General features: G+C 26.1%; 1 protein-coding gene across 1 annotated transcript in view; it reads left to right on the top strand.

Moving 5' to 3' along the window:
* The first annotated feature begins 271 nt into the window (after positions 1-271).
* The window catches only part of LOC107450046 (octopamine receptor beta-2R), a 180052-nt gene continuing 166995 nt past the window's right edge, over positions 272-13328 (top strand). Inside the window, exon 1 of the transcript XR_015431380.1 lies at positions 272-564. The gene's annotated coding sequence lies outside the window, so the exon portion shown is untranslated. The remainder of the gene's footprint in view (positions 565-13328) is intronic.

Genomic DNA, 13328 nt, shown 5'->3' with positions numbered 1-13328 from the left:
TTCAACTTTAAATTAAATATTGCCTTTAAAACAAATAATGAAATAAAAATTAAAATAAATGCGTAGAAAAATTATTAAAAACAAACATGGGTATAATTTATGCATACAATTAGTAAACAGAAATTAAAAAAAAAAGTTTTCATAACATATTCCAACAGAATTCATGCTTACTCTAAGATATTTTATAGTTCATGGCTTCGCAAACAACGCAAGAAGACACTAAAACTAATCGTTAATGGCATTTCTAGATAAATAAGACAACAGTGATAAATTCTGCGTCGTTATCATCTAAAGCCTGCACCTGGATTTTCTTCTACTTCTGAAAAAACTTTTTCTGTATTCAGTATTTCTCTGTAAAAACTGAAGAGGTCTGACTCCGCAGATGCTTTGATCACAAAAGTAAAAATGCTCATATTTAGGCGACAACTTTGTGACTGACAATAGAAGAAAATGGCTGACTTTATTGAACATTCACCAATGTGAATCATTAACGATAGAGGGTTCTCATGATGAAGTGAAGAGGAGGATGTAAATTGCTTAGAAGGAAAGTAACATTAGTAGTGGGTAAGTTTTAAAAAAGCAATTTTCAATACTTAAATTTGTCATAATATTACGAGAATTCTGAGGGAAAAAATAAAATTTTATTAAAAACAAACGTTTAAAAATCGTAAATAATAAAATGTCCACTTAAACTTGCATGCGTTTCGGTGCCACAATGGTACGTCTTCATAAGTAGGATAAATAATTATGTCAGACTAAAATAATGAAATAAATATACAGTAAGAGATAAAGCATAAATTGACAGTAATTTTTTGAAAATTAAATTTTTTTTAATGATTTCCAATCATTAAAAAAATGGTACAGCAACTCAATCATTAATAATAAAATTTTTGCTTTGATTATGTGGTAACTTTCCCAAAAATCCAAGTCAACACATAAAATATACTTATGAATGATATGAAGTGAGTATTTTTTTAAATTTTTTTTTTACCTTGACTTTAAATTTAATGTTTTACCTTTAACTATGTACTTATCTCCTTAGTAACCTCTGTAGGATTAAAGCATCTCTGTTTTACCATTCCTCTTCCTTACTCTACTGATAAAGGTGCAAAAATGTCACAGTAACAAATGTAGGTAATAATAAAAAATTTGCTTTTTTGATTTTCAAACGTTGGTATTTAATTAAATTCACTAATCTTGCCATTTAAATAATGCAATCTTTAAAATTGATATTTTATTTATAAAACACAAGAATTGTCCCAAATCAAACAACAAATAATACCACATTTTTCTTTATTACAAAAAAGAAAATAGTTGCGATTCATACGAGTTAGTTTAATGCAGCAGTTTTCTCTCTAGCAATGTAATCTTTTTTTTCCGCCATTAGGAAAAAGATAAAGACACAATTTAAAAAAAAAAAGTTTAGGAAAAATAAAATTAACTTTGACGTTTTTAAGCTGGGTTTGGTCATTGCTATGAGTCACGATTTATGCACTAATGACCTATCTTCTGGTTTACTGAGATACAGAAGGAACCAATAAAAAGTTTAAGAACTCAACTTAATTTACTGGTAAGTGTCACCATCGATAAAAAAAGATGTTAAGACTCCATTTATTAAGGGATGCTTTTAATTTTATTATAAATTTACTACCTTTCTTATTTTATTTTATTTTAAATAATTAAAAGTGATATTTGAACATCTAATTTGCAATTATACATAAACTTGTTTAAAAAAATTATTTTAACTATGCTTTATAGTATGTATTTTATTATATAGAATTTGATTGAGAAATGAAAGTTTTTAAGTGACGATTTATATTGTTTCTTCTTCAGACGAAACATTTTAAAAAATCATTCATTTTTAGAAAGAGTAAAAACACGCTTATTAAAGAATTCAGCACTTTTTCTTTCTTCTGAATTGTTTCAGCTGTTAAAACTGCACTTCTTTAAAATATTTATCATCATCAATTAATTTTAACAGGTTGAATAACAAACGAAACCAAATTTACACAAAATTGGAAGTAGAGATTAAACATATTTCAACAACAAATAACCAAATAATTTAAATATTTTATGAATAAGCCACTAAATATTATTAAGAAAAAATACGAAAAAAAAGCATTTCGATTGATTACATTTCTTAAAACATTTGATTTGATTATTTTAAGTAATGAAATATGCAAACAATGTCCAACGTTGTGCATACCATTCTACTACGTAATCGTAAATTGAATGAGCGGAGAAACTCTATTTATTTAATTAATGACGAGACTAGAAAAGGGAATTTGGGAAACTTTTCTCCAACGGTCATCAAAGATTTAAAGCGTCCTTGTGCAATTTGCTTAGTGGAAATGCTTTTATGTACAACACTGAAATCCAAAATACTTTCAACTCCGTCCTTTTCAAGTGTAAATTAGATTTGATTAATTGAAGAGGAAGGGAATTTTGAATAAAATAAATGTAAATGCCATTTTTTTTCAAAGTTACTTTGGATTGTTTTGCAAACGATTTCTTTGTATGATATCAAAGAATTTCCACTCATCTAGAAAATAAGAAATTTTATTTATCGAGTCAATAAAATTGGTAAATAGCACTAACTTTTATTTTGATTTATGTTAACCAATATTTTGATGATTTTTATCTGGTTAAATGTTTGGAATTTCTTTATTTTAAAAAGAGTATTTTATTTAGTCCATTGGGAATGAATTTTATATTGCTAAATATTTGTTTTGTCTATCAACATCGTCTATTAGTTTTCGAAAAATGTATTCTTATTTCCCGTAAGGCAACAGTTTATGAAACTACATTAGATTTAAATTGTATTTCCAAGATAAATCAATGCTTTAAAAGAAATGTGAAAGGAAATTTAAAATAATCCTAAATATGAAATGAAATATGCTCACGGTATATTAATATGGCATATCAATCTGAAAAATATAAATTTAAATTATAAAGATAATTTCTTAACTAGCCAATTTATTGTTTTAATTTTAATTATCTAGAAAAAAACCATCCAATTGTTTGAAAATTTATACAGTGGTGCAAAACAGAACACATTGCGTTAGTTATAAGGCATTTGAATTAGCTCAGACATAAAATTTTGCTTACAACGTATGACTCAAACGGTATGTTTTTATATTTAATAGTTCAATAAATATATGATTATTTAAAATAAGAGAAAAAGAAATGTATAGCTTTCTTGATAAGAAATACTGTATGTAGAAATAGGAAAGAAATATAAAAGAGTTGAAAAAATGTGTACCAGATATTTTTAATTACAAGAAATAGAAAAGAAAAATTAGGCTTCAAGTTTAAATTTGACACTGCCTTAAGGACAAAATTCTTTGTTTTACGACTCCGATTTTCAAAATCTTTAGTTTAATTCAGAAGAAATTTATTATGTGCCTAATTTTGTAATTTAATTATTCATCAGCACTAATTAATTACGGTAAGGATTTTTAAGGGCAACTTCCATTTAAGGGAAAACATTTGATTGGGAAATTTTATACACGGAGAAAAAATTCTAGATAAATTACCGTGCTGGTAGATTTTACCATATTTTTTTCTCAAAGTACTATATTCGCTTATATTCAGAAATAATATTCACAAATAAATTAAACGACTAAATCACTAATAAATAATTCCCATTGTTAATAAGTCACAAATAAATTAAACGATATATTTGTCCTTTGCTTAATTGTATTTGTTGAAAAAACTAAATAGGACATTTTAAATAGATTTTGTTCCATATTATTTTACGTGTATATTATTTTTTTTAAATTTCTGAATGACGAGATTTCCGCGTTTTAACTGCCAATAATAGCGATTTGTTAATTTGAGCCAGTTTATGCGAATTAGTGCCAGAAATTAGCTAGAGTTAATTAGTACTAACTATTAATTTAAGTTTTAAAGGCAAACATTGTCTGTTTAATCTATGCACTTTGTTTGAACAACAATACATTTTCTTCAACAGAATTAGACTTTGGATTGTCAAAATATGTTCGATGTCCTCTTAAAATAATCTCAATAGTTTGACCAGAAAACAGTCAAAAGTATTATTTTTTTTGTAATTTAATTCGACGCGAAAACTTTTTATAATTTTATGCTAAGGTATTTATTTATGAATAACAATTTTTTTTTATCATTTTATTTGTTAATGGTTAAAACCATTTTGAATATTACAATAGGCAATTTTTGTAAAATATGCAAATTTGTATGTTAAAATATAAAGTTTCAACGGTAGAGAAAGTAGAGTTCTTGCGAACTAATTTTTTTTATGAAATGAAAAGTTAAAACTACAATTGTCTCGAAGATTTATTACTCAGAAACTATTCTGCCAGTTTGAGTAAAATATTACATTTTATCTTATAAAACTATATAGTTTAAAAGAAAGTAAAATTTTTATATAATACTTAATCTAGGCTGAAATATCGTAAATATTTTGTATGGAATTATCTTTTGATAAACATTTTGGAGCATTTATATACCGTTTGGTGCAAAATTTCTCCCAGTTCCATAAAGTATTTCCAAATAGGGAGTTAAATATTCGTGGCTAAAACATTCGAGAGAAGAATTAGAATAAATTGTACATTTTTTGGAGAAAAAATATTATTCCGACTATTAAATTTTTTTTTGTCTCTTGTACATGACTTTAATTCTGTGTACAAACTACTTTCGAGTTGAAGCAGCATTATTTGAGCATTAAAATGGTTACCAGCATTAAAATGGTTAAATAACAATTTGTTTAATTGTTATTTTACAAAACTACTAACTATGAGAAAAACCGTTTATTAACTGCTTTGACATAATACGGTTTCACTTAATACAACCAAAATTCTATCGCATCAACTGGACAAACCTAATGGAGTAACTTAGTTTCTTGTAGGTGGGTACTATAGCCCTACATTTATATTCATCCCTTCAACACAAAAAGATTTTTCAAAGAACAGCACTCCCCAATTTGTGACCTTGTACTATTAGATATGATACTCTCACTCACGCATAGATGGCAGCACCTTAAAGTTTTATTTTTTACGGTTTTGAAACCGTGTTAGTTGCTAAAAGACCATATAGTTTTGTATATATTTATTTTTAAAAATGTTTTTTGCAATCGATTTATAAACCATAAAGGTAAAAAAAATGCTATTTACAGTAAATTTTATGGTAAATTGGATGGACAAAACTGCTGCTGGTTATTTCACTTCAATTTTTGAAGAAAATTCCAGCAGTGTGTAAAAAATGCTCTGATACATCATGTACGAATCATGAAAGAATTTTTAAAAAAATTCATAAAAGGAAGTATTATTCAGCGGTCACTTCGTTTGTAATGAATTCATCTAAAATCAAAATTTTCTTAATCGAAAACAAATTAATTTGCATAAAATTATTTTACTGGTTATTTATACTTCAATTTTATTTTAAACATATTCCTAATCCTTAACTTGAGTCTCCCTCTGTATCGCTTAATATTACTCCAATATACTCAGATTGCTCTAATTATTTATACATCTTTTTTCTCATTATGTCGCTAAGACTCAACAGAAGCAAAGAAATTCACTTCATGTGGAGTTACAGTATCGTTCGTCGCGTTTGATTTCAAAGAAAATTATTAACCATAATCAAAATGTAATATTTTTATGGTAATATTTAAATATTTACGTTCATGCGTCGCCGTAGTAAAATTAAGTTTCGAAAATTAAAATTAATTGTTTTACTTTCACAGAATTTGAATTTATTTCAAAAGTTTACTTTATAAACGCATACAATCCACATTATCCAAACATTGCACTTAACAACACATTTCCTCTACATTTCATCACAGAAAACGCGAATTTTTACATTTTTATTTAAATTCCATGCTTCATAACTAATATAGAGATGAATAAATAATTTTGAAGTTTTAATTAAATTTAAATATAAAATGATTGAGTAGAGTTTTATTCCGAGAAGATTTTAAGAAAGTTACAATTTTTTTACATTTTAAATGAATATTTAATTCACATTTTAATTACATACGAATGTAATATTAATTTTTGCATCAAACTGAGATGGTATGAAAGTGAATAAACTTTTATTTTATTTGCAAACATAAAATGATCTGATTTATTTTGCCTGTTTAATTGCAAAAAATTACGGCTATAGCTTTTGAATTTCAATTAAAAAGTATCTGCGTAGTATTTTCTGATATTAAAAATTTAATACTTTCTCTTGTAAACTTTAAAACCGAAATTTAGAAAATATGAATATAAAAAAATAATCACCATACTTTCATTTTATATGCATATCTATTTTCATTGCATAATTTGTAAAGTAGATGAAATGAATAGCTGCTGAAAAAATTTCAGCAAATATATGCATTTCTCCATTCTTTAGATTTAAACGATTATGGAAATATAATAGTATTCCTATAAATGTTTCTAAACTTCTGAAATGAATTTTTTGTCAATTAATTTTAAAAAGATAAAAATTTAAAAATTTTATTAAAAATTGCTTTTTGTATTGAGAATTTGTTTATACTAAAATCCTCCTCCAAATTTCTAAATCTATCTAGATTTCTCACATTTAAAATGTCTGGACGTTATAATTTGATGAAAACATTTTAATTGTTACTTTTAGATTTTATAATTTTACTTATAATTCATCTTTAATATAAATTAGATATATATCATACACGAATTGCAAATATCGCAATTGCTAAGTTATTTTTTTTTCTGAAACAGTTGAAAAAATTTTATCAGATTATTTGTCGATCTAATGTATTTAAAAAAGTAATAAAATTTAATTAAATTTAAGTAGACATTTTATTAGTATTTTAAACAGCTGAAAAATATAATGTAAGAAAACATCTATAGCAGATATGTGCGATAATAATTTTAAAGGAACGTAAATTATGATTTAGCCAAATGGAAAAAATGAAATATTTGCTGATAAAATAATGTGGTAAAATGGACAGCATTTCTGATTCTTTGAGAATGCCAAAACTCTTGATAATTTTTACCGAAGCATTTTGCTTATGATTTTGGTAAATGTGGTAAAATTTGGAAATTTATCATGACACGTCAGAGCAGGGCTTAAAAATCAATGAATAATGCTTCATTTGTGTATAATTTACTAAATGTGCGGTAATATGAACTATAATTTTGAAAACCAGAGTTTCGGATAAACCGCTACTAAACGAAAGGAAAAATTATGAAATAAATTATTTAAATCCCACATATTTTGATTTTAATTTCCATCGTTATGTTTTCTACCAGAAATTTTGCTACCATAAATTACGGTAAGTTTATCATAATCTTTTTCTCCGAGCTTTAACTGCACCACGGAAATAGAGCATGTAAATAAAAATGAATATGTAACACTTGACTTAGATTGTTTTAGATCAAATTACCATTTTCTAAGGTAAAATCTTAACGGCGGAATTCAATTTGCATATCTGATCACTTCTAACTCTATTAAATACTGAACTTTAATAATTTGATCAGACAATATACATATATATATATACAGAAGTTAAAATACTTAAAATATAAATAAAACATTAGAAGGGAGATGAAGAAAAATTATTAAAATAAAGGATTCTTTTTTTAAAAAAAAGAAAAGATATAATCTCTTAATCAGCTCACTAGATTATGTCCGCAGAACAAAACACAATACGAAATCTATAAAGCCAGAAACGAATTCGAATGAAAGGGAAACTTTCAGGAATGATTCAAAATATTCTCGTAGCAAGATTGCCTGATTACAAAACATGAAAACAGATGAGCAAATAGAGCTGAAATAGTAAATAGAGGAATTATGTTTTATAGAGAGTTCTTACTGCAGGAGACAAGCACGTTTGATTTGCTAATTATCAAGGATTGGTCCGTAAATGGATGTGCGCAAGGTAATAATGTTATATTAAATAATTTAAAGAAGTTTAGAAGCTTTTTTTTTAATTTTTTAAAATTATTTTATTTTATTTTATTTTGATAATTTTTTCTTCTTCTCTTTTCATTAATCTTTAATATTATATATATATATATATATATATATATATATATATATATATATATATATATATATATATATATATATATATATGGAGAGAGAAAGTGAGTAAGAAATGGGTGAAAAGTCGTGGCTTTTGAATACTTTTAATTGTAATTCTGACTGATACAATCAAAATTTTATTTGAATCGATCGAATAGTTTCTAGTTCTTGTATCTTTTTCAAGAAAATTTCACCTGCTTCCATTGAAAATTTCGATTTTTGTAAAATAAAATTATTTACTTTCAATTTACAAGAAAACTATTTTTTACCTTACACAATTTTTAAAAAAATGAAGCTCGATTTAATAAAATAATAATTAAAAAATCGTTATAAAAAATATGTCTTTCACGATAATATGTTTAGGCATTCTAGTATTTCAATCGTTATAGTTTAATAGTTTCAGATATATGAAGAAATAACAAGAGAGTGTCCAAAGGGAGGTCCAAAGATGGTCAAGATATGGTCCAGAGATTTTTCTTTGTTCTTTAATATTCTGATCCACTGTTGTCACTTTTGCATATAAAAAGTATATAACCTCTGCAATGTCTTGAAATCCTGATGTGCTAGTAATTTACCTCAAATTTTATCCTAGAACATCAATAACATCAAATCTGAAATATATATATCAAAACAAAAATAAAACATCTTGATAAATCTAAGTACTTAATTATAATCCGATTCATCAAACAATATCTCTCATATTTATAAAATTTCCCAGAGGACAAAATATGGCAAAAATGTATTGTATTTATTAAAGAGTAGATATCTTAATGCTTTCTGATTCACTTGTTACACCTTTACAGCACACATAAACTATGATTTATTAAATGAAAATGTTAAAATCGGTATTAAATCTAATTGCTTTGAATCCAGATGTATATTTCAAAAATTAATGCTTTTCACTTATTGTAAATAACGCATGCTACAATTATTCAATTATCATGTCGCTAACTAGCATTCATTTCATAGATCAAATAATTAACACTAATTCCCATAAATTAATATATATTAAAATCTAGAGCTTAGCCATAGGAGACATTCATTTGCATACAAGAATTTGAACTGCATGTATGCAAATCAATTTTCAAAGTGAATACTTACTAGTGAAAATCTCATACAACTGTAAGGCACCGATTTGACTGAGTGCCACATATATAGAATGATTGAAGCAGCTGATTAGCTTAAGATTTCAGTTGCGAAAAGAATTAAGCACAATAGTATAATGTATTGTGAATTTAACAAGAGCTATTTTAATTCCGTGACGTGACTTTCTGATATGACATTAATTCAGTTTAATTATTTGTTCCTGGTTAAAATAATATTACTGTATTACTATAATTTGCAATAGTATCAACAGAAAAATCCTATCGACGAACATGTTAAACGCAATGCTAGAAACATGTTACAGTAAGCAAACTTTACTAATTTTGACAATTGACAGACTGAAATTAAGCAAAAAGTTATTTTGCAAGAAAAAAAAACATTCACTGACATTGCATCTGAAAATAACATTTCAACTATTCCCTATTGTCACCTTATATGATCTTTCATTAGAATATTTCATCAGTCACGGAGGAATGACAAAAGGGATTCATGAAGCTGAAAACGTGACGGTGATCTGTTTGGTTTCACCGTCATACTGGGAAAAGTTACTACTAACTTTCTAATCAGAAAAAGATTTATTTGGTTAAATAATACAAGTTTTGTTCAAAGTGGAGCCCATTGACATCATAACACAATCTACAACGACGTAAAAATGATTCCCGGATGCACTCAAAGATACTTTTGATTTCTTTTAAAGAGACGGCAATCTATGCAGAGAGACGACGTCCAAGGGCACTTGCGTTTTTTGTGACTTTCTCTATCTTAACAATGTGTGCGATTCCATGTTCTGTAATAAATTTTTAGGCTCATGATGCATTTGATCATCCATCTGAATTCATTGGTTGAATTCTGAAAGAACTGTATTTTTAGTTCTGATTGACATAAAATAGGCTATTAGATCCTAAAAAATAAGACTAACAATTTATATGGTATGGACAACAATTTATATGGTAACAAAGTAACACAGTGTTTAACAGTTTGTAAGGTCCCAGACAGTTTATGTGGTTTATTATGGTATATGAACATTAAAGAAAAAAATCAAATATTTAAGAAATAAAATATTCTTTTTTAATTTTATGCTTTTTGACTTAAACGTGTTTGGCTAACTATATGCCTTCAACATTAGCAAAAGAATGGTATATGAGAGATCGAGAAAATAAATTTTAACCTCATAGTAATTCAATCTCCAAAGAAAAATAATTTTGGAAGACTCAAACGCCAGTACCACGATCAAAACTCTTCATTGGAGAATAAAACCATTTTCTCGTGAAAGCGACAGTGTAAATAATGAGAGCAAACATCATTTTCAAAGACACGGCAAAGAAACTTTCAAAACATTTCTAAATGAAAACCCTGGAAAAAAGTCAATATACCCAGAGCATTTCTTTCCTTCATAATTAAAGTATTGCTGAGTTCAAGAGAAAAAGAAAAAAATATTGCCCATCTTTATAACAAAAATCTTTAGATTTGCCTCTGTTCAAATAAGGAAAAACACATCATTAAAATCACTAATTAAAAGAAAGAAAAAGCAAAAGAAAGACGAGCGACCAGACAGTGATGAAAAATTTGAAAAGCCCTAATAAAAAGGAAAAAAACGGCTAATTCGAGGAATTCGTTATGATATTTTTTTAAACAAATTCAGTTTTTCTTCAATTAAAAATATATTTTAATTGGCCAAGAAACTCGAGAATCGATTATAGTCGGAGTTTTTTGACCAATTATTGTAAGAAATGGAAGAAAAAAAGTTTATTCGGAAACGGTATTTAGGGTAATTTTATTTTATGTTTGGAAACATTTGAATTAATGTGTTCTCCAAAAAATAAATTGTTTTATAAAAAAATTTAACATAACATACACACTAAAAAAGATTTTTGAAATTTTGAAAATGCATAGGAATATTTTCTTAAAAGGAGAATAATTATTTTTAAGAAAGAAGAAATTTTAATTGGCCAAATAACTATCATATATTGAACAGGCATATTAAACTAAACTTTTGTTGAATGAAATGAAACAAGTCGTAACGGTATATATAAATTTCACCTAAATATTTATAATCATTTTAAAATATTTATAATTATTTAATAATATTTATAATTATTTAATAATATTTATAATTATTTAATAATATTTATAATTATTTAATAATATTTATAATTATTTTATAATATTTATACTTATTTATAATTATTTTATAATATTGATAATTATTTTATAATATTTATAATTATTTTATAATATAAATATTAATCTTTATATAACACCTTAGTTAACTTTATAGTATTTCTTTAATTATTTTATGAATTTTATTCATTAATCGTGCAATATCTATAATGCTTAAAAAATAAAACCTGAAGGTTCGAAATTTATGATACAGTAATTATAAGAAAAATGTGTCATTTAAAAGCCAAATGCATTTCTCATTTAAAAGCCAATTCAACTTGGCCAAAAGACTCGATTGTTAGAATTCCCTCTGTTAAGCGTTTATGATTATGATATCAATAAAAATCCCTTCCTACTATACTAAGAAAAAAGTATGGTCAAGTTTATTAAAATATGTTAAAATTTATCGTGTTTCTTGCTCTATGGGAACACCAAAATTCTCTGTAATTTTTATTGAAGCGCTTTGGTAATAATTGTAATAAATTTAACAGTAAAATATAGTTTTATAATATGTGATAAAGTTTGATAATTAAAGTAAAGTTTGGTAATTTTATGATGATACCTTAGAGCATAACCTGAAAAGCATTTATTCCGTTAAATTTACTTTTCAGATTTGTATCCCTCACTAAATGTGTGGTAATAGGAACTAAAATTTTTTAAACTATTCTTTAAAGTAAGCCATTATCATACAAATGGAAAAATCAACTAAATGAATGTTAAAAATACCTTAAACTTGGTTTATTTAACAAGAACTATGCTTTTGTTAAATAAACCAAGAAATATGTCGAAAAGCCGTTACCGTGCAATACGGTAATTTTACCACAATTTCGTTTTCTGGTGAAAATTCATAATAGTTTCTTAGCATTTATTTTGTATTTATGTGTTTAGTCTTCACTCAAAAAAACTTAGAAAACATTGTTTATGTTTTTTTACGTGCATTCTTTAAGTAAAAAACAAAAACTGTCGAGTCTATCATCTGCAGCAGAGATTTGATTCTATCTGAGTTTAATATCTCAAGATCACATGCTATAAATCTTTAGCTTTTACATCCGCATGTTTGAGCAGTGGTGGTTCAGGGGATAAAGCGCTTATCTCCCAATGACATGAACGGGGTTCGAATTCTACCAATGGCTTGTTTATACGAATTCCGCTACTGTCTAGCACCGACCACATTGCTGACGAAACATATCTTCAATGATAGACAGATCATGGGTTAAAATCCCCTTGCCGTCTTATTTTCGAAGTTTTGCTCTCCATGTAAAGCAAGTGCGGGTTAGTCCCATCAAAAAGAACTCGATTAAGGCAAATTTCTCCCTATACTTGATTGATATTTTACTTTGTCTTCAGATCGGGTTCGAAATTACAAGCAACGGAGTTAAACATTGGAATTCCGTGAACTCAAAATTAGATCTTCTGTTCAACGACAATTCTAAAATTATAAAATTATGAAACCTAATATTTAAATAACTTTGTAAAATTTTAAATTGGTGCTTCAACACTTAACCATGTTTAATAATATTATTTTTCTGTTTTAAATTACCTTATATAAAAAAATTAAAATGAAAGGTGATAATAATAATACGTGATTAAATAAAAAAAAACATCTATCACATTTTATGACGGATAATAAAAACACATTTCATCGTTAATTTTACCAAAATCATTACTAAAGCGCTTCGTTAAAAATTACACGTTTTTTTCGTGCTCCTATAGAGCCAGAAACAAGCGAAATTTAAACATATTCTCCTAGTTTTGACCAAACTTTTTTTCGTATTGTAATAAATTATATTAAAAATGACAATTTAAAACAATGCGAATATTTCTTTTTTAAAACAAGAAATTTAAATTATGGTGTTTGCTTTGGAAAATGCAGGAGACAATTTTTTTTTTATCCGTAAATACGGTAAACAATATTACCAGTTTAACTTACGTATTTGAATTTTCAACAAGTACTCAAAACAACATGTCACATGAGCGTACTTTTGATATATTAATATATATGTTATTGACGGCATATCATTATATCAAAGCATAAC

The sequence above is a fragment of the Parasteatoda tepidariorum genome, chromosome 2 (assembly GCF_982258835.1).
Source record: "Parasteatoda tepidariorum strain Cologne lab strain chromosome 2, Ptep-v5.0, whole genome shotgun sequence".
Lineage (NCBI taxonomy): Eukaryota > Metazoa > Arthropoda > Arachnida > Araneae > Theridiidae > Parasteatoda > Parasteatoda tepidariorum.
This window is presented reverse-complemented; position numbering and strand designations above follow the sequence as displayed.